This window comes from Coregonus clupeaformis, chromosome 40 (genome assembly GCF_020615455.1).
Source record: "Coregonus clupeaformis isolate EN_2021a chromosome 40, ASM2061545v1, whole genome shotgun sequence".
NCBI lineage: Eukaryota > Metazoa > Chordata > Actinopteri > Salmoniformes > Salmonidae > Coregonus > Coregonus clupeaformis.
Genome location: NC_059231.1, coordinates 30,987,028 through 31,008,128, shown reverse-complemented (window position 1 = coordinate 31,008,128; position 21,101 = coordinate 30,987,028). Strand labels below are relative to the sequence as shown.

At 47.3% G+C, this 21,101-nt stretch overlaps 1 long non-coding RNA gene across 1 annotated transcript; it reads left to right on the top strand.

The window, feature by feature from the left end:
- Positions 1 to 3,219: 3,219 nt before the first annotated feature.
- LOC121555842 lies at positions 3,220 to 5,046 on the top strand. Its single transcript, XR_005998009.2, has 3 exons — positions 3,220 to 3,399; positions 4,189 to 4,285; positions 4,664 to 5,046. It is a non-coding gene; the product is annotated as an uncharacterized LOC121555842 (long non-coding RNA).
- Positions 5,047 to 21,101: the final 16,055 nt, after the last annotated feature.

Genomic DNA, 21,101 nt, shown 5'->3' with positions numbered 1-21,101 from the left:
TTGCCAGTTCGTTTTGTTTCGTCAAGCCTACCAGCATTTTCCCCCTTGCTCCTGTCTTTCTCAAGTTCCTGTTTTCTAGTTTTCCCAGTTTTGACCATTCTGCCTGCCCTGACCCTGAGCCTGCCTGCCGTTCTGTACCTTTTGCACTCTGATCTGGATTACTGACCTCGTTTACCTGCCCCCTGTTTTTGTAATAAACTTTTGTTACTTCGACACTGTCTGCATCTGGGTCTTCTTCTCTCCTTATTATTATTATATTATTATTGTCACGTTCGTTGATTGACGGGACGGACCAAGGCGCAGCGTGATATGCATACATGTTTATTTAAACTTAATAAACACTCGACAAAACAATAAACAAAACAAAATGTGAAGTCCAATGTAGACACAAACAACATACCTTATACGGAACAAGATCCCACAACCCACTAGTGCCAATAGGCTGCCTAAGTATGGTCCCCAATCAGAGACAACGAGCGACAGCTGCCTCTGATTGGGAACCACACCGAACAGGCACGGGCCGTGCTGGACTGGACAAATGCACCACTGGTCTGGTGCGAGGAGCAGGCACAGGCTAGGCCGGGCTGGCGACGCGCACCACTGGCTTGGTGCGAGGAGCAGGAACAGGCCGGGCCGGGCTGTCGACGCGCACCACTGGTTTGGTGCGGGGAGCAGGAACGGGCCTGGCTGGCGACGCGCACCACTGGCTTGGTGCGAGGAGCAGGAACAGGCCGGGCCGGACTGGCGACGCGCAGCACTGGCTTGATGCGAGGAGCAGGAACAGGCCGGGCCGGGCTGGCGATGCGCACCACTGGCTTGGTGCGGGGAGCAGGAACGGGCCGGACCGGACTGGCGACATGCACCACTTTCTTAGTGCAAGGAGCAGGACTGGGTTCCTTGATTACCCCCCGCTCCTTCTGCTGCCTAACCAGCTCCTCTCGCCGTGCCTCTACACGTTCCTTCTGCTCTCTCTGAAACAATAGCCCCCGTAATCTGGTGGCCTCCTCTCCTAACCAGAACCTCCTCTCCTAAATCGTCCACACCGTGTGCCCCCCCAAAAATGTTCTTGGGGTTGCCTCTCCACCCTGATCCCTTTCAGGGCCTCCATCTTCCTTGCCAGATCCTCTCTTATCTCCTGCCAAGTCCATCCTCTCTGCTCCTCCTCGGCACACTGCTTGGTCCAGGTCTGGTGGGATCTTCTGTCACGTTCGTTGATTGACGGGACGGACCAAGGCGCAGCGTGATATGCATACATGTTTATTTAAACGTAATAAACACTTGACAAAACAATAAACAAAACGAAACGTGAAGTCCAAGGTAGACACAAACAACATACCTTATACGGAACAAGATCCCACAACCCACCAGTGCCAATAGGCTGCCTAAGTATGGTCCCCAATCAGAGACAACGAACGACAGCTGCCTCTGATTGGGAACCACACCGGCCAACATAGATCTAGACATACTAGATAGAAAACATAGAACTACACAACATAGAATATACACACCCTGACTCAACAAATAAGCGTCCCCTGAGTCAGGGCGTGACAATTATTATTATTCTCCAGAAACGTGATAGTGCTATGATGAAACTGGCTCTCATGAGGACCACCACAGGAAAGGAAGACCCATAGTTAACTCTGCTGCAAAGGATAAGTTCATTAGAGTTAACTGCACCTCAGATTGCAGCCCAAATAAATGCTTCACAGAGTTCAAGTAACGGACACATCTCAACATCAACTGTTCAGAGGAGACTGCGTGAATCAGGCCTTCATGGTCAAATTGCTACAAAGAAATCACTACTAAAGGACACCAATAAGAAGAAGAGACTTGCTTGGGCCAAGAAACACGAGCAATGGACATTAGACCGGTGGAAATTTGTCTCTTTGTCTGATGAGTCCAAATTTGAGATTTTTGGTTCCAACCGCCGTGTCTTTGTGAGACGCAGAGAAGGTGAACGGATGATCTCTGCATGTGTGGTTCCCACCGTGAAGCATGGAGGAGGAGATGTGATGGTGTGGGGGTGCTTTGCTGGTGACATGTCTGTGATTTATTTAGAATTCAAGGCACACTTAACCAGCATGGCTAACACAGCATTCTGCAGCGATAAGCCATCCCATCTGGTTTGTGCTTAGTAGGACTATCATTTGTTTTTCAACAGGACAATGACCCAACACACCTCCAGGCTGTGTAAGGGCTATTTGACCAAGAAGGAGAGTGATGGAGTGCTGCATCAGATGACCTGGCCTCCACAATCACCTCATCTCAACCGAATTGAGATGGATTTGGGATGAGATGGACCGCAGTTTGAAGGAAAAGCTGCCAACACGTGCTCAGCATATGTGGAAACTCCTTCAAGACTGTTGGAAAAGCATTCCAGGTGAAGCTGGTTGATAGAAAACCCTTGAATGAGTAGGTGTGTCCAAACTTTTGACTGGTACTGTATATATTTACAAAAAATATATATGGGGGATTGTAAATGATGCAGGCAATTACATTGATGGAAGCTACAATCTATCTGCATTATTAAAGCTGATCTACCCCCTAAAATATTTATTGAAATAAAATATATGCTAGCAGCCATGACTGAAGGCAAACAAGAGTTGACTCGGGGATGTGGTTTGATGTGGGTGTTTCTTGTGTGTGTCTTTGCCATTCAATCACAACAAACAAGGGCAGTAGAGAGTATGGCGAGGTAAGCTAAGCTAGCTTTGCTATGGAGAGAACAAAGTTTTGAAATTGAGGACTTCTCCCCTCCTGACTGACTCCTTTTGGTCTCTAGAATGGGAAGAAAGAAATCTCTTTGTTACAGAGAGTCTTGCCGCCTACAAACTCTAACGTCAAAATATTGGACATTGGAACATTGTTCCTGACCTCCAAATGTTTGGAATGGTCGGTGGGGATCTAAAGAATAATTATGTCATATTGTTTATTGTTTTGTGATGTCATTAAGGATGGTATTACTAAATAACTGTATCTCTGAAAGTGTACACATTCTATCTGTCAGATTTGCATCTAATTGTTGTATAAAATATATGATTAAGTATGAGAATACTTTTGTGAAGATAGGAATGTGATTTTAGTCTTCTAATGAGATTATAATTTTTCATATAAACTATGCACAGTGACTAGCCATGCCCCGAGTAACATCAGAGATTGTGTCATCATGATGGAACGCCCCTTTTACCCAGAGGGCATAAAAAGCCTTGAAAAACAAAACCTTTAGACCAGGAAGTGTGGAGCTGTCAGACAATCTCTCTCAGACAACCGTTGGTACATCTGAAGTGTCTACTCTAACGAAAACTCAAATCGAAGAAAAGCAGAGACTCACCGAAGTGGGATTTTTTCCTTTTTGAGAAAGTGGTTCAACAGAGAGACGACGATCAAGGACAGCTACGCGTAAATATCCATTGCATTTTTTATACGAATGAGCGATGGTTTCCAAATGAAACAACAATAAGTTGAATCTCTGTCTCTCGCTTTCACTCTCTTTCTATTGACCCCTCCTTCCCCTAACCAAGCAGTCATGCTATTGTTAGTCCAGTCCACTAGGGACCTGTTTTCATTGTATTACGTTAGTAATCAATAACCTATACCGTGTGTGTTTGTATTCTGTGTTATCATTTAGTTAGTTAGTAAATAAATAATTAAGCCGATTTGTGTATTGCTGATTCATCAATAAGGTTAGGGTTCTTGCAGGTTCAAGGATTATGCAACGTTCAGAATGAGACGGATGAGGTAATGATTTAATAAGTGACTGTTATCGATATATAACATATATATATATATATATATATATCTTCTAAGAGTTTAATTCAGGAGATGGTAACTCGTTAAACAACTTCTTCCGTGGTGCCCCAAATTCCTAATGAGTTAATTGTTGCAATATTAATTTAATCGAGTGACAATTAAACATAGTTAGTTGATTCGATAAATAACAGTCATGACATTAATGCAAGTAACGTCACGACAATGTGTAGGCTAAAGCCTGCGCTGACCTTGTGTTTAGCCAAACTGACAGCAGCTAGCTACTATGATAAAATTAAAAGTGCCTTAATAATAACAAAATAATAACACAGAATTAAAATGTGTACCAGTAAGTCATATGCTAGTCATGTATCTAAATGTTTATGATACAATCTGTGTGCTCTATTGATGTCTGATCTGAGTTTGATTGGTTATACCTAGGGATTCCTATAGGGGTGCACCGGGATTCCCAGCTCACTCATTGCAAGTGACTTGAAGCCGAAGCTACATCTCTGTGTGATTTATTTCCCCCTTTCAGGTATGAATGCGATTTTGAATGTATTTGTTCATGTCAGAATGTTACAGATGTTACTGTGTGTTATTTAGCCAGTAGCAAACATGTTTAAAACAATATAAATGTGTTACTTGTACTGTATGTTTAGACAACTTGTAAATTAGCCGTTTTGCTAGTTAGCTTGCTAGAAGGCTGCTCACTTGCACGAGGTGACTTCGTGATCAGACCGTGCCTGAGAAAGACCAGGCACACAGCCCCTGCGTGTGTGGGTGAATGGGAACAATGGAAAACTTTTCGGAAACGTAATTGGTTGATGATTTGATATGAAAAACACTCATTAAAAGTGACTTAAAGGTGAAGCAACATCTCCGTGTGATTTATTTCTATATTTCCCCCTTTCAGGTGTATAACATTTTGGAGGCTCTGTTAAGATGAATGCACCTAAGATCGACTCCATGAGATAGGAAGACCCTCAACCGACATTAATCTTCAAAATCAACTCAGGCAGACGACAGTGTGACAGACAGCTACGGTGGAGGTTCGACAGAAACTGGAAAAGGAGTGCGTGCAAACTGAGGTCAGAGTGAACAACAGGGAGCAGCAAGGTCCATTCAGTAAAAGAGAACCTTCATTAAAATTGTTGTCAACTTTTTTGCTAGTAAAATGGAATCAGCATTAGAGGATATGCAAATAGAAGGGTCCCCTGTAACTCAGTTGATAGAGCATGGCGCTTGCAACGCCAGGGTTGTGGGTTCGTTTCCCACGGGGGGCCAGTATGAAAAATGTATGCACTCACTAACTGTAAGTCGCTCTGGATAAGAGTGTCTGCTAAATGACTAAAATGTAAAATGTAAGTGAAAGGAGCATTGTATAAACTGACTAAAGACAATCTCATTGAAATAAGTGACTTTTTGAAAATATCAGGACCATATCAAGAGAATCTAACTTTTAAAACGTGCATGAGCCTTGTTTCACGTGTTATAAAATATCTTGAACAGGAAGAAGTAAAAGATCCAGAGGATGATGGTATGTCTGAACTGTTGAACCTTAAAGACATAATATTATAAATGAGATGCAGGAGGCTAGTGACGTTCTCAACGGACAAAGCGAATACAACTGAAGAACATGAAAAAGTACAGAGCTAGAGCAATTAAGGAAAGTGAGATTCAGAGGAGCTTGTTAACAAAAATGGAAAAGACACTGACACAAACAAGGCCCCGCCCCCTCCTCAAAACACAGTGCAAATGCAGGGACACGCCACAGTATGGCGCAAAGAGTTTAAGATATCCGGTCAAATAGGTGAACCAGGCCAAAAAGACAGACTCATGTTCTCCTGCCTTGCTCACCAAATCGAAAATGGAGTGAATAAAGGCTATCCAGAGATAGAAATAGTGGATGCAGTGGTAAGAGCTATTGCACCAGGGCTGCAAATGCGGAGCTATCTGGAAGGGAAGTCAGAGTTTACTCTACCCACACTGAAGAGAATACTGTGGTCTCACTACCAAGAGAAGGGTGCAACAGAACTGTTTAGCCAACTCACATCAAAAGTACAAAGCAGCAATGAGACCCCCAAAAACGTCCTAATCTGTTCCTTGCATCTGAGACATAAAATGCTGTTTGCCTCACAGAAAGCAGTGTCTGGTCTTAAGTATGACCCAGCACTGGTCCAGAGCATGTTTATGCATGCTGTCCTGACTGGTCTACAAAATGACAACATAAGAACGTACATGCAGCCATATCTCTTAGACACAAAAACTACAGTGAGCTGCTTCTAGAGAAACTGAACACTGCATGTGCTAATGAGACAGAGAAACAGAACAAAAGGAAAATGGCTATGCCACAGCGGCCCGCCCCTGTCCAATCAGCACAGACTAATGAGGCCCCTATTGAAAATAATCTTCCCCCTGACCTGGTATCAGAGATAAATGAATAAAGTTCTGATGTGATAGTGTTAAAAAACGTGAGTGCTAAAGTCTCACAAATCAGAGAATCCATTCAACGACCTGTGTTTATACCACAGCAATATCCCCACACCACCAAGCTGAGAGCAGGATGACATGACAATTATCAAGCACAAGGCCCACGTAATAGCACTGGCCAGCTCGTGGCCTAGGACGGATGAGAGAAACCGTCCAGTTCCATCAACAGGTGAGAGAAGTAGCACAGTTCCAGCAGAGATATGCACCACAGCGATACTTTGCACCCCCAAACCGTGCCCGTATGAGAAGGTGCTTCCACTGTCAACAGAGCAGATCAGAGGAGTACTGCCAGCACTGCTACAGATGTGGGAGCAGTGACCACTTCCTTTCAGGCTGCTTGCTGGTTTAGAGGAACAAGGCCAACCAGAGAGGTTCCTGTAAACGAAGACAGGTTGCCACTGTGGGACAGGGAGTAACCAGTCACACAGAGACATCCCAACACTGTACAACCTGTGCAATGAGAGAAAAGTGACATGGACTAAAACAGTGCTCTTCCTGTAAGAAAACACTCTACTGTTCGAGAGAATGTCAAAATGAACACTGGGCTGAACACCGAAAGAACTGCACACAGAGACCGTACTCCTGTATGAAGACGAGTGTAGGTTTCTTCTAAGGTAAACCCGCCTTCTACTGTAACTACCTTAGTAGGAAAACAGTGCCTTGATGAACTATGGAAAGATGAAAACGTACCTGGTGTTAGGCTGAGAAATGTTTCAGATATAATTGACACACCTGACTCACTACAGATAGTAGCTGCCAATGGAATGAACATGCCTTATGTAGGTTGGATAGAAATTACTTTCAAACTGGCCTCAGAGGCAACTGACATTAAATAACTAGTCATCCTTGTCCTTGTGATGAAGGGCAGAAATCTATCTCATCCCATTATTAGCTTTAATGTGATTGAGCAAATCGTCAACAGTGAACAGTCAGGAAGCACATGCACAGAGCAGTTAAATGAGACAGTGAGAATGGCCTTTCCTAGCGTAAAGAAAAACAATGTCCAAGCTTTCATAGAGCTAGTGAGTGCTGAAAAGTCATACGAGTACCTGGTGAAAACTACAAAAGAGAAGATCAATATACCAAAACGGACCTCTGTTCAGGTTCAATGTCAGGTGCAGTCAAAGCCCGTTAGAGAGGACACCACACTGATCTTTGAGCCTGATGTAAACCCTCAGTGGGCAGAAGGACTTGAGTTCTGTGAGACTCTAGTAAAGCTGAGAAAAGATGCCTCTCCACATGTCATCATTGATGTTCAGAACGTCACATACCACGACATCATGTTAACATGGAGAACTGTAATTGGCCCTGTGCAAGAAATATAGTCAGTCTATCCCACCAGCATGCTGGAGAACGCTCATCAACTCCCCCGTTGCTGTCAAAAATGTTCTATAGGGAGCTCTGAGACCTGATGAATCTCTATTCTCTCTTAACCTTTTTTTTTTTTTTTTTTTTTTTTGGGGGGGGGGAGTGGGGGGGGCTTGGGGTGGTAGGTTACTGAAAAATTGTCAAATTAAATCATAATCAATCGTATCACTTATAATGACTTTATATGGTCACTGACAGTGTTCTGCAATGGTCTCCCACCAATATATTGGGATATTCATGTATTGCAGTCATTTACGAACGTTTTATCTGTTGATTTGTGAATGTTGTAAATGCTAGCTAACAACTGTACTTTCTACTGCAGGCTACGTGTTGTCATTGAGCTAGCATGGCTATTCATGTCCCCTTTCTTTGTTAATTTGTACTTTGCAGAGGAGTTTGGTGTATTAGGGCAGGACAGCATTTGTTCAGGTACTGTATGTCATGTGTTTTTGTTTGTCAACTTACGTTGACGACATTTAACTGTTAGTTTGCAAGTGCACGTCATGTACTGTCCTGTACGTAACACCTGGCTGTTATTGAAAAAGTTGGCTAGCCTAGGCCTATAGGCTATACTGTACGTTAGCTACATTTTATACTGTACATTGCATTATATTGTTATTCTTTCCCTGTCTACTGTACCCATGTGGAAGAAAGGAGTTTGGCGTATTAGGGCAGCACAGTATTTGTTCATGGAAGTCTTTCCTCTCATTATCAGAGAAAAGGAGATCAACACCAACTCTGATCCATTGGTCATAAACCGAACAAAACACAACCAGAGGCAATCTACACCGGTCACATAAGTTCTAGGTATTAGTTATAAAATGACAACAGTGCAGGATGTAGTAGGTAAAATGCCACTCACAGACAGCGGCGCACACTGGGGCACTCATAGACGCAGTGTAGGGCTGGGGGCACTCACAGAGGCCAGAGGAATGGTTGAGGCACTCACAGAGGCCAATGCAAGGGTGGGGGCAATCACAAAGGCTGTAGACAACTTGGCTGGGCTATGGACATGTTGTGTCTGTAAAAAATATGTGGTTACATTAGGATTATTGAAGGTTATACTGTTATAAAAACAGATCAATACAAACCAAGCTTTTGACAGGTTAGCCTGTATTTTATTTACCTGAGCAGGCTTCCTTGCCAAGTTAAGCTTTGCTTATTGAACTGCAAAAGATAGAAAAAACGTAATAGTCACAATGAACAGAGGATGAAACCAAGTCACCTGTTAAAAGGATTATCTGAATCAGTGTTCTATCAATGCAGCAGAGCCATAGTAATTGAGTAAAAATAATGTGACAAAAAATGTAATATTTACCATTGAGAAGTTCAATGCAGTCTGAACAGCAGATGCTGGCGGAGTTGTAGGTGCTGGCCCAGCAGGTCAAATAAAATATAGGGGGTGAAATACAGAGACAACATTAGAGTATGGTATCTCATTTCAGTAAATCAGAAAAAAGAATACATCTTGTTTTAAGCTATATTAATTTTACATCCTGGGGGTGAAATCCACAGATACATATCTGAAGCCCCCCGAGCAGAGTTGTCCACAGACCTGCATTGGACAATTCTATATCTGTAACAATACATAAGGAGGCCTGTGTTAGGAAGTCCCCTGCTGGTGACTTCACGATCTGACAGCACTCTCAAGCAGCTCACCCCACTACCCATCCCCCACACCCAAAACAGGGAGTCAAGGCAGCAGTAGTAGCAAGGGCAGCAGGTAGCCTAGCGATTAAGAGTGTTGGGCCAGTAACCAAAAGGTCACAGGTTTGAATAACCTAGCTGACTAGGTGAAAAATCTGTCTGTGCCCTTCAGTAAGCGTCTGCTAAAATGTAAAAATTTCATGAACTCTGGCTCTCTCTGGAACTTTCCTTAACCTGTTGTGATTGCTTGACAAGATCACAGCTTGGGACTTTGACACTGCGTATACTCTCTTTGTTACAATATGTAATGGCAATTTGATGGCCAATATTATAATAAAGTTGCTGTTCATTATTAGTAAAGGCCTACATATAATGACAAGTATTTCTAGTAATACAGTATGTTTTCTAGATGAACACAAAGTTCAATGTCAATGGCCTATGCATGTTTTGCCGTTATCTCGTCATACATAATACATACCTTCTGAAAGAGGTCATACCACATACCTCTTCTGCCTCGAAACTGGCCTGTTGCCCGCATCAGCTGTTAGGCTAGGTGGGGACTCAGGCGCAGAGACGGACACACGGACAAAGAGGGTGAATTAAGATGTTGTTTATTCAGCGTGTTTTGGCAGAGAGAAGCAGTTCAGGGTGGAGCAGCTTCAGACCGGGGTAGGAGCTGAGTGGGGTGGAGAGCCAGTAGCACTGAGAGCTGGATGACGAGGATATCAGACCACAGATGAGCAGGTTGCAGCGTGGGAGTGGCAGGCAGGCAGGCAGCAGGAACAGACGGGATCACAGGTGGTGTAGGAACGAACTGGCGCTGGAGAGGTGGCCAGCCCGGGTAGATAACTGCTGGTTGATTGGTGACAATGAGCTGCAGCTGGATGTAACTGAGCAGGAGAGAGAATGGCCACGCCCCCTGACCTAGATCCTCTGACTGGGCTGCACAGCGGGAGGAGACAGACACAGACAACACACACAGGGAAAAAAGGGAAAAGGAAAACAAGCGGGGACAGGAACAGCAGTGCCGGACCGTAACATCAGCAGGTAACCCCTGTGGTGGACAATGTCCGCAAGCGGGACATACACTCCCTTATGGGGCTTAAGGGTCTTTTTAGAAATGTGAAACCAACAGGATGAATGTATCACACTACCACAAGAACAATTAGCAAACTAGGCTAAAACAGTCAGCCTACAAGAATACATGGTGTTATTGGGAAATTAGTAGGCTAATCAAGCATCATGGCAAAATAGTCAACTTTAGACCAGGGGTTCCCAAACCTTTTTGGCCCACGACCCCATTTTGATATCTGAAAATTCTCGCAACCCCAACTATGTTAAAATAAATTCATGTAATTTATAGCCAATGTTTACTTTTTTAACTGGGGCTATGGCAGTCCATTGCAAAACATTCTAACAGTATTTCTGATTGTATTCTCAACTCACCATCATATACTTTGAATGTGGGGCTATGACAGTGAATTACAAATAAGTCTGACATAATTTATCTTATCTCACCACCACTAATGAGATTTCGTGTGCTTGATGCATGTTGCGTCGGAGCTTCTCAAAGTCAGGGGGTGTGGTCGACAGTGCGCACTTCATCTCTCCTCTCACATCCAACCTGGATAGATTTTTTTTTTTATGCAGACGAGAGCACTGAATCAGCGTACCATGAGTTTTAATACTCGGAGGCGATGGAGCTCAAGTTCTTAATGAATCGGCGGTAGAAGTTGGCAAACCCCAGAAACCGTTGGAGCCTCTTTATGGTGGTTGGGACTGGCCATGACCTGACTGCGTCGACCTTCCTTTCATCCATGCTCACCCCCTGCAGGCTGATCCGATATCCCAAGGAGGAGACCTCGACCTGATGGAACTGGTACTCCGCTTTAACATAAAGGTGGTTCTCCAGAAGGTGTCACAGGACTACTCGGACGTGAGCAATGTGATCTTCCAAGGTGGCCGAGTAGACCAGGATGTCGTCAATATACACGACCACCTGGCGCCCAATCATGTCCGGAACACCTCGTTCACGAACGCCTGAAACACTGACGGAGCATTGGCTAGTCCACAAGGCATCACCAAGTACTCGTAGTGCCCAGACGTTGTTCTGAAGGACGTTTTCCACTCTACCCCCTCTCGGATGCGGATAAGATTGTAGGCACTCCGCAGGTCCAGCTTCGTAAAACAATGGGCCCCGCAAAGTTGTTTGATGGAGGCTGGTACCAACGGAAGAGGGTAACGGTATTTAGAGGTAATAGATGCAGGGACGCAGACCCCCATCCTTCTTGGTAACGAAGAAGAAGCCTGGGGATGCAGAAGCGGACAAAACCCTGCTGGAGAACCGCCTCGATGTACTTCTCCATGGCCTCGGTCTCAGCCACCGACAGAGGGTAGACGCGGCTGCGCGGCGGTGCAGAGCCTTCTAGCAGGTCGATGGCACAGTCCCAGGGGCGATGAGGAGGGAGACATGTGGCTTGGTTCTTGGAGAACACCTTGGAGAACACCTCCTGGGGGGCAACCAAAGGACTCTCAACCGACGTGGAACTGCAGGGCAAGGGAAAGCAGGTTCTCCGGCATACGGGTGACCAGTCGGTCATTTCCATCCTCGACCGGGAGATGGTGGGATTATGACGTTGGAGCCATGGGAGGCTGAGGATGACTTTGTGTACTGGTGCGGTGATGATGAGGAAGGGAAGGCTCTCCTGGTGCAAAGATCCCACAGTGATCCCTCTGTCTCAGGACGACCAAAGGGGGGAGGCGAGTGGGGATTTGGGCACCACCACTCCTGAAGAAGGCTACCCAGATGGATGGCCATCGCGATGAGTGTGTCCAAGGATAGATTGTCATCCCGACACGCCAACTCTGTCTGGACCTCTTCGCGCAGTCCTCTCCGGAATAGAGTGCGGAGCGCCGGCTCATTCCATCCGCTGGAGGCTGCCACAGTCCGAAAGGTGAGGGCGTACTCCGCAGCGGTCTGGGCACACTGCTGGAGTTGGAGAAGTCGCTCACCTCCCTCTGTGCCCTCGGGAGGATGGTCGATGACTGTTATGATGAGTTTCTGGTATTGAGAAGTTCACGATGCAAGAATATACTTAGACATTCTGTGGAGATTTCATAACAAGTATTTATTGAATCACGAGCTTGTGGGTTCATCTAACAAACGGACATGGCTGTGCCCTTCGTCAGTTGAACTCACTTGAACAAAGAAGACACTCTATCTTATATAGCCTTTATTACCATCTTCCTGGCATACATCTGGCAAGTCTCCATGGGCACTCCCTGTCTTTGATGTTCATCACTTTTTACCCCAAGTCAGTATCCTAAACATCACTCATGCTATCCTAAACATCACTAATCTCCTTTGACATAATGGAATGTAGACTTCATGGCCCCAAACCACTCATCTCTTAACTCCTCCTCTGTCCTCACACTACTATGACATGACATCATTACACCATAAAAACATCATATCAATGACCACCCTGAACAGAGCCATGAACCTCTCATAGGAACCCAGCTCCTCCTCTCCTCTCTCCCAGACGGCCGTAGCCCACTCCAACGCCTGCCCAGTACGCAGGGAAATGACTGTGGCAACCTCTCGGTGGTGGGGGCTTCCGTCTGATGGGCAAAATAAAGGGAACACTGGAGTAGGAAGCCACGGCATTTCGATGGAGTACTGTCATAGGGACAGTCAGGAATTGCTGACCTGGGCGGACGGCTGGGTAGGCTGGGGAACTGGCTCACTGTGACGACCCATGGTAGGAGGCCCTCTGATAGGGGTATGGAGAGTCTCGCTGGTGGTGTCGAGGCGGTGGGGAATGCGGAGGACCTCCTCCATGGCCGTACCCAGTTGCGCCAGATGGTCGTTGTCACGGTTTCGGCCGAGGCTGCCTCTCTCCCTTGTTCGGGCAGGCTTCGGCGTTCGTTGTCTCCGGAATACTAGCTGCCACCGTTGTATGTTTCATGTTCGTTTGCTTTTGTCTGATTGTTGTCACACCTGTTTTCATTTAAGGTCATTAGTGTCCTATTTAGTTCTCGTTGTGTTTGTCAGGTGTTGTGTGTTATTGATTTTTGTCTGTCGTGTGTAGGGCTGATGTTCGCTATTTCGCTCGGTTGAGCTTCCCTCCACTGCGTGGAGTGTTTACGCACCTGTGTAGTGCGCATTTGTTTTGTGCACCTTCGTGCGTTATTTCGCCTACGGGCAAGTGTTCTCGTAATTTCCTTGTTGGAGAGTTACTAAATTCTGTTGGACTATACTTCGGTGTCCTGCGTTTGATTCCACCACTACACCCACCTACAGCACGCGTGACAGAATAACACACCTTAAAATGGAATCAGCAGGAGCCGCAGCAGCCCAGACGACGCTGGAGGACCAAGTTCGGGAACAACGGGACCAGATCCTGCAGATGGGGACCGCACTGCAGGAGGTGATCACCACCATTCGAGGCTGGGGAACGCCTCCACCGCCACCCTCCCTGCCAGCACCATCGGCCAGTCCGCCCATTCCAGCACCGGAACCCCGAGGAGTCCGACTCTCGCTCCCGAGGTCCTACGATGGAACCGCGGCCGGGTGTCAGGGATTCCTTCTCCAGGTGGAGCTGTACCTGGCCACCGTGCACCCGGCGCCCTCGGGACATGAGAGCGTGTCCGCCCTGATCTCCTGCCTTTCCGGGAAGGCATTGGAATGGGCCAACGCGGAGTGGAGGAGGATCGACGCGGACACCATCACGTACGACGAGTTCTCCCGCCGCTTCAGGGCGGTGTTTGACTCATCCCCCGGAGGGAGCGGCGGGGAGCGTCTGGTCTTCCTCCGGCAGGGGAGGAGGAGTGCGCAAGAGTTCGCCCTCGCATTCCGTACTCTAGCGGCAGATGCAGGGTGGAATGATCGGGCTCGTCGATCACTACAGGTGTAGTCTACGAGAGGACGTCCGTCGGGAGCTGGCTTGTAGGGACACCAGCCTCTCGTTCGACCAGTTGGTCGACATGTCCATCAGGCTGGATAACCTACTAGCTACCCGCGGACGTTCCGAGGGGGTCCGTCCATTTCACCCTCCAGCGCCTCCGAGCCGTGTCCCATGGAGCTCGGGGTGCTGGTGCTAGAGAGAGGAGGGGTCGGCTTACTAGGGGGTCCATCCCCTGCACCAACTGTGGTCGGGGAGGACACACCGCGGCTAGGTGCTGGGGATGGCCTCCTAGGGGAGAGGACGACAGGTCCCGCACTGGGGATTCCTTCCAGGTGAGTAGGCGCCCCACTCACCCAGAGCTCTCTATTGCACATTTCTGTTTGCCTGTGAGTTTTCCACAGGTAGCACCTCATTCCCAGCATAAGGCGCTGGTAGATTCAGGCGCGGCTGGGAATTTTATTGATAAGAAATTTTGTTTAGCTTTAGGGATTCCCCTTCTTCCTGTTGATGTCCCTTTCCCCGTTCATGCCCTAGATAGCCGTCCGTTGGGTGCGGGCTTGATCAGGAGGTCACTGCGCCACTTAGGATGTGTGCGCAGGGGGTCATCAGGAGATGATTCAGCTATTTCTGATTGACTCTCCTGCGTATCCGGTGGTGCTGGGCATGCCCTGGTTGAGTACCCATAACCCATCTATTTCGTGGCAGGAGAGGGCTCTGATGGAGTGGTCTGCCCAGTGTGTGGGTAGATGTTTAGGCGTTTCCGTAGGGGGCTACCTCGGTGGAGAGTCCAAACCAGGTGCCCGCATTGCACGTTCCCCCTGAGTATGGGGATTTGGCTATTGCGTTTAGTAAGTCGAGGGCAACGCAGTTGCCGCCCCATAGGCAGGGAGATTGTGCGATAGACCTCCAGGCAGGAGCTGCGCTCCCACGGAGCCATGTGTATCCTCTGTCTCAGGAGGAGAAGAAAGCTATGGAGACTTACATAGACGAATCTCTGAGACAAGGATACATACGGCCTTCCACTTCCCCTGCATCCTCGAGTTTCTTTTTTGTGAAGAAGAAGGATGGTGGTTTGCGCCCATGCATCGATTACCGTGGTCTCAATCAGATCACGGTGAAGTACAGTTATCCACTCCCGCTGATTGCGACCATGACTGAGTCCTTGCATGGGGCGCGTTTCTTCACTAAATTAGATCTCAGGAGCGCATACAACTTGGTGCGCATCAGGGAGGGCGATGAATGGAAGACAGCCTTTAGTACCACCTCGGGCCATTACGAGTATCTTGTCATGCCATACGGGTTGATGAACGCTCCGTCAGTTTTCCAATCATTCGTGGATGAGATCTTCAGGGACATGCAGGGGCAGGGGGTCGTGGTGTACATAGATGACATTCTCGTGTACTCGCCTACCCGTGTCGAGCATGTGGCCCTGGTGCGCAGAGTGTTGCGGAGGCTGGTGGAGCACGACCTGTATGTTAAGGCAGAGAAGTGTCTGTTTTTCCAGGAGTCGGTCTCCTTTTTTGGGGGTATCAGTTGTCTGCGTCAGGGGTGAAGATGGAGGTAGACCGGGTGTCAGCCGTGCGTAATTGGCAAACACCAACCACTGTGAAGGAGGTGCAGCAGTTTTTGGGGGTTTGCGAATTACTACCGGAGGTTTATCCGGGGTTTTGGACAGGTGGCAGCTCCCATCACGTCTCTCTTGAAGGGGGGCCCGGTGCGTCTGCAGTGGTCTGCCGAGGCGGACAGGGCATTTGGGAGGCTGAAGGACCTGTTTACCTCGGCTCCAGTGCTGGCGCATCCGGATCCCTCTTTACCATTTCAGGTAGAGGTGGACGCGTCTGAGGCCGGTATAGGAGCCGTGCTTTCACAAAGATCAGGCGCGCCACCTAAACTCCGCCCCTGTGCTTTTTATTCCAAGAAGCTCAGTCCGGCGGAGCGAAACTATGACGTAGGGGACAGGGAGCTGTTAGCCGTGGTACAGGCCCTAAAGGTGTGGAGGCACTGGCTTGAGGGGGCTCAACACCCTTTCCTCATTTTGACGGACCACCGTAACCTGGAGTACATCCGGGCAGCGAGGAGGCTAAACCCTCGGCAGGCTAGATGGAATATGTTTTTGACCCGGTTTACGTTTAAGATCACGTACATCCCTGGGTCCCAGAACGGTAAGGCAGATGCGCTGTCTCGGCGGTATGACACGGAGGAGAGGTCCGTGGAGCCCACTCCCCATACTGCCGGAGTCGTGTCTGGTGGCACCGGTAGTGTGGGAGGTCGATGCTGAGCTCGAGCGGGCGTTACGCACCGACCCTAGTCCACCACAGTGCCCGGAGGGTCGGAAGTACGTTCCGCTCGAGGTTCGGGATCGATTGATCTATTGGGCTCACACGTCACCCTCCTCTGGTCATCCGGGTATCGGCCGGACAGTGCACTGTCTTAGTGCCAAGTACTGGTGGCCCACGTTGGCAAGGGATGTGAGGGTTTATGTTTCCTCCTGCTCGGTGTGCGCCCAGTGTAAGGCGCCTAGACATCTGCCTAGGGGTAAGTTACTACCCCTGCCCGTGCCACAACGACCATGGTCCCACCTCTCGGTGGATTTCCTTACTGACCTTCCTCCTTCACAGGGGAATACCACTATACTGGTCGTTGTGGACCGGTTTTCTAAGGCCTGTCGTTTGCTCCCCATGCCGGGCCTTCCCTACCGCCCTGCAAACTGCCGAAGCCCTATTCACCCATGTGTTCCGGCACTACGGGGTACCCGAGGATATTGTGTCTGATCGAGGTCCCCAATTTACCTCCAGAGTCTGGAGGGCCTTTATGGAGCGGTTGGGGGTCTCGGTGAGCCTCACCTCGGGTTACCACCCGGAGAGTAATGGGCAGGTGGAACGTGTAAACCAGGATGTGGGCAGGTTTCTTAGAACATACTGCCAGGACCGGCCGGAGGAGTGGGCAAGGTATATTCCCTGGGCCGAAATGGCCCAGAATTCCCTACGCCATTCCTCCACTAACCTAACCCCTTTCCAATGTGTGTTAGGTTACCAGCCGGTTCTGGCACCCTGGCAGCAGAGCCATATCGAGGCTCCTGCGGTGGATGAGTGGGCGAGGCGCTCGGAGGAGACATGGAACGCTGCACACGTCCACCTGCAGCGGGCCCTCCGACGTCATAAGGCGAGCGCCGATCTCCACCGCAGTGAGGGACTGGTGTACGCACCTGGTGATCGAGTCTGGCTCTCTACCAGGAACCTGCCCCTCCGCCTGCCCTGTCGGAAACTGGGTCGGCGGTTTGTAGGGCCATTTAAAGTCCTGGGAAGGTTGAACGAGGTGTGTTATAAATTACAGCTACCTGTTGAATATAAAAGTATTAACCCCTCGTTCCATGTGTCCCTTCTCAGGCCGGTGGTAGCTGGCCCACTCCAAGAAAGTGAGATCAGGGAGACTCCTCCGCCCCCATTGGACATCGAGGGGGCACCGGCGTACTCCGTGAGGTCCATCTTGGATTCGAGACGTCGGATGGGGGGTCTCCAGTATCTAGTGGAGTGGGAGGAGTACGGTCCGGAGGAGCGGTGCTGGGTGCCGAGGAGAGACATTTTGGACCCGTCTCTCCTGACGGAATTCCATCGTGGGCACCCGACGCACCCTGCTCCGCGTCCTCCGGGTCGTCCCCGAGGCCGGAGTCGGCGCACGTCTGGAGCCGCGCGTCAAGGGGGGGGTACTGTCACGGTTTCGGCCGAGGCTGCCTCTCTCCCTTGTTCGGGCAGGCTTCGGCGTTCGTTGTCTCCGGAATACTAGCTGCCACCGTTGTATGTTTCATGTTCGTTTGCTTTTGTCTGATTGTTGTCACACCTGTTTTCATTTAGGGTCATTAGTGTCCTATTTAGTTCTCGTTGTGTTTGTCAGGTGTTGTGTGTTATTGATTTTTGTCTGTCGTGTGTAGGGCTGATGTTCGCTATTTCGCTCGGTTGAGCTTCCCTCCACTGCGTGGAGTGTTTACGCACCTGTGTAGTGCGCATTTGTTTTGTGCACCTTCGTGCGTTATTTCGCCTACGGGCAAGTGTTCTCGTAATTTCCTTGTTGGAGAGTTACTAAAGTCTGTTGGACTATACTTCGGTGTCCTGCGTTTGATTCCACCACTACACCCACCTACAGCACGCGTGACAGTCGTTGTGTTGGTGGAGTAGATGACCCTGTTCATTGACCATCTGGAAGATGGTTTTATCCTCTGCTGCTTCCATATTTTAAGGTAGTATTCTGTAACTTCATACGCCGGGAGTCAGGAAGCAGGTGCAGAAGGTGAGTTTAATAAGAGGAAACAATACTACCTAGTGACTGCTGTCTTCTGAAGGCTAAATAAAGGGGGAGTAATCAAGGAGATAATGATGACCAGGTGTGCGTAATGATGGGGAGCAGGTGTGCGTAATGATTGTTGCCAGGGTCGGTGGTTAGTTGACCGGCGACGTTGGTTGGCTGAGTCAACCAATAGCTTCACACCCCTCCATCTTTTAAACGATACAGGGGCGCAAGGCTATTGGCTGTGTCCTTCTTTCAAAAGCTATACATGATTGGCTTATGAAAAATGGACAACTGGATGGTGATTGGACATGTTTAACAGCCTTACATGAGTTAAGTGGTGCCATACTCTACCAACTGAGCTACAGAGGAACACCATATGGGTAGTGGACAAGTGCACACTTCAGGAAAAAGTATGGAGTATTGAGATGGATAGCCAGCAGGGAGCTCCAACCCTCCAAAAGCCCAAACATTGACACATATTTGGGCCAAACATACTTATCTATAATGTACTGTATTGTACTGTACTCTACACAACTATGCTGTGCTCTAATGTACTATACTGTACTGTCCTATACTGTAGTGTACTACATTCTACTGAACTATACTCTACTATACTGTACTGTACTGTACTGAACTCTAATGTACTGTATTCCACTGTACTGAACTATGCTATACTATACTCTACTCTAGAGTAAAGTAAACGCATAGCCAGCAGGGAGCTCCAACTCTCCAAGAGCCCAAACATAGACGCATATTTGGCCCAAACATACACGTCTATCCTATCCTATACTCTACTCTGCTCTACTGTACAGTACTGTACTGAACTTTACTGTACTGTACTGTACTGTACTGTACTGTACTGTACTGTACTGTACTGCACTGTACTGTACTGTATTGTACTGTACTGTACTGTACTCTAAAGCCCTCTTGCATAAACGTCTGCCATACCTTATCTCATAGTTAACCTTCAGACGTATAAATTACCAGACCGGGACTCAGGGATAGCTAATCCTGGAGATCCCTTCAATCTCTACCGAGTAGTGTTTTTGCGCCTCTCCTTACATATTTTAAAAAATTTGGTGCCTCTAAGGCAATTCAGATGGATGTTAGAGGGCCTTTTTACTGAAGAATGTGTTTGTTTCATATGATTGTGTTTTACTTTTCGTGTTTTGTGTTTGCATTTCATGTACTGTGTAATTGATGTGTCTAGATACATTGCCTATAGAAAGTTACACCCCCTTGAACTTTTTTCACATTTTGCTGCCTTAAAATGTAATCTAAAAAGGGATTAAATATATTTTTAAAATCCCAACAGATCTGCACAACCTACTCCACATGTTCAATGTGAAAAAAAGTTACAGAAAATGTTCCAGATTAAGAAAAATCTGAAATATCATAATTGGATAAGTCTCCACCCCCCTGAGTTAATACTTGCTGGAAGCACCTTTGGCAGACATTACAGTTGTGAATCATTTTCATTAATATTATACCAACTTTGCACAACTCTTAGGGTAACAAATATCCATCGTTTTTGTCAAAATTGCTCAGGCTCAGTAAATTTGGTTCGGGATCATTGATGGACAGTGACATTTAAACCTTGTCACTGATTTTTTAAGAAGATTTAAGTCAGGACTGAGACTAGACAAATCAGGAACACTCAACACCTCTTGGAAAGCCATTCTGGTGTGTCTTTTGAATAACACTTTGTGTAATTGTCCCGCAGAAAAATAAAACCCTATCCCAGGGTTAGGTTTTCAGAAACGGAGGTGGGTTTTTCTCTAACCTTTTACCTTGGCTTTGCTCCTTTCATATTTATTTTGATCCTAACAAACTCCCCAGTCCCTGCCGGTGACAAGCATACCCATACCATGATGCTGCCAACACAATAGCTGAAAATACAAAGGGATCCACAACATTGCATTCACTCCACATTACTGGCCTGTATGACAAAGTGAAAAGAAAGAAGCCTGGGTTTTTTTTAAATCACTCCAAATCATCCATTCTGTAAGCAACAAGGCTTACGGGGCTTGGACCCATTATAAAAATAATCCTAACAATTATAACAAGGCCTTCTATTGGAGAAACCTGTCATGTGTCTTAACTCGCTTCTGTTCACTCACTTCTGCAGTTTTAACCTTATAGGTTTTGTATTCATATTCAACCACAAGAGCAATGTTGACAATGCTGAATTATCACCAATAAATTATTATCCTAAATTTAAAAGGCGCTTTCCATTGGGAAACCTGTCATTTGTGTTAATGTGCTTCTGTTAACAAAGGCATTGTAGCCTCCACCAGCCTACATATTTAATCGCCAGAGCAATGTTGACAACACTGAATTATTACCACTGATATACTACAATGCAAATTAGTATCTAAAATTGTCATATGCCATTGGGGTAAACCTGTCATTTGTGTAAACTCGCTTCTGTTAACAGCTATATTGTACTGTACAACCCGGCCTTGCAAAACAAATGGAGCAAATAATCATGTGAAGTATTTGCTTTGGCTTTGAACTAATGAGAGCATACTTAGACCTGTTTACTGTGCATGAGGAAGCACACATTCAGGAAGCAAATTGGATCAAAGTACAAGCATCTGCTTAAGTACTTACTCGCTCCGATAAGCAGAGCGAAATCACCATCACTGTTGCATT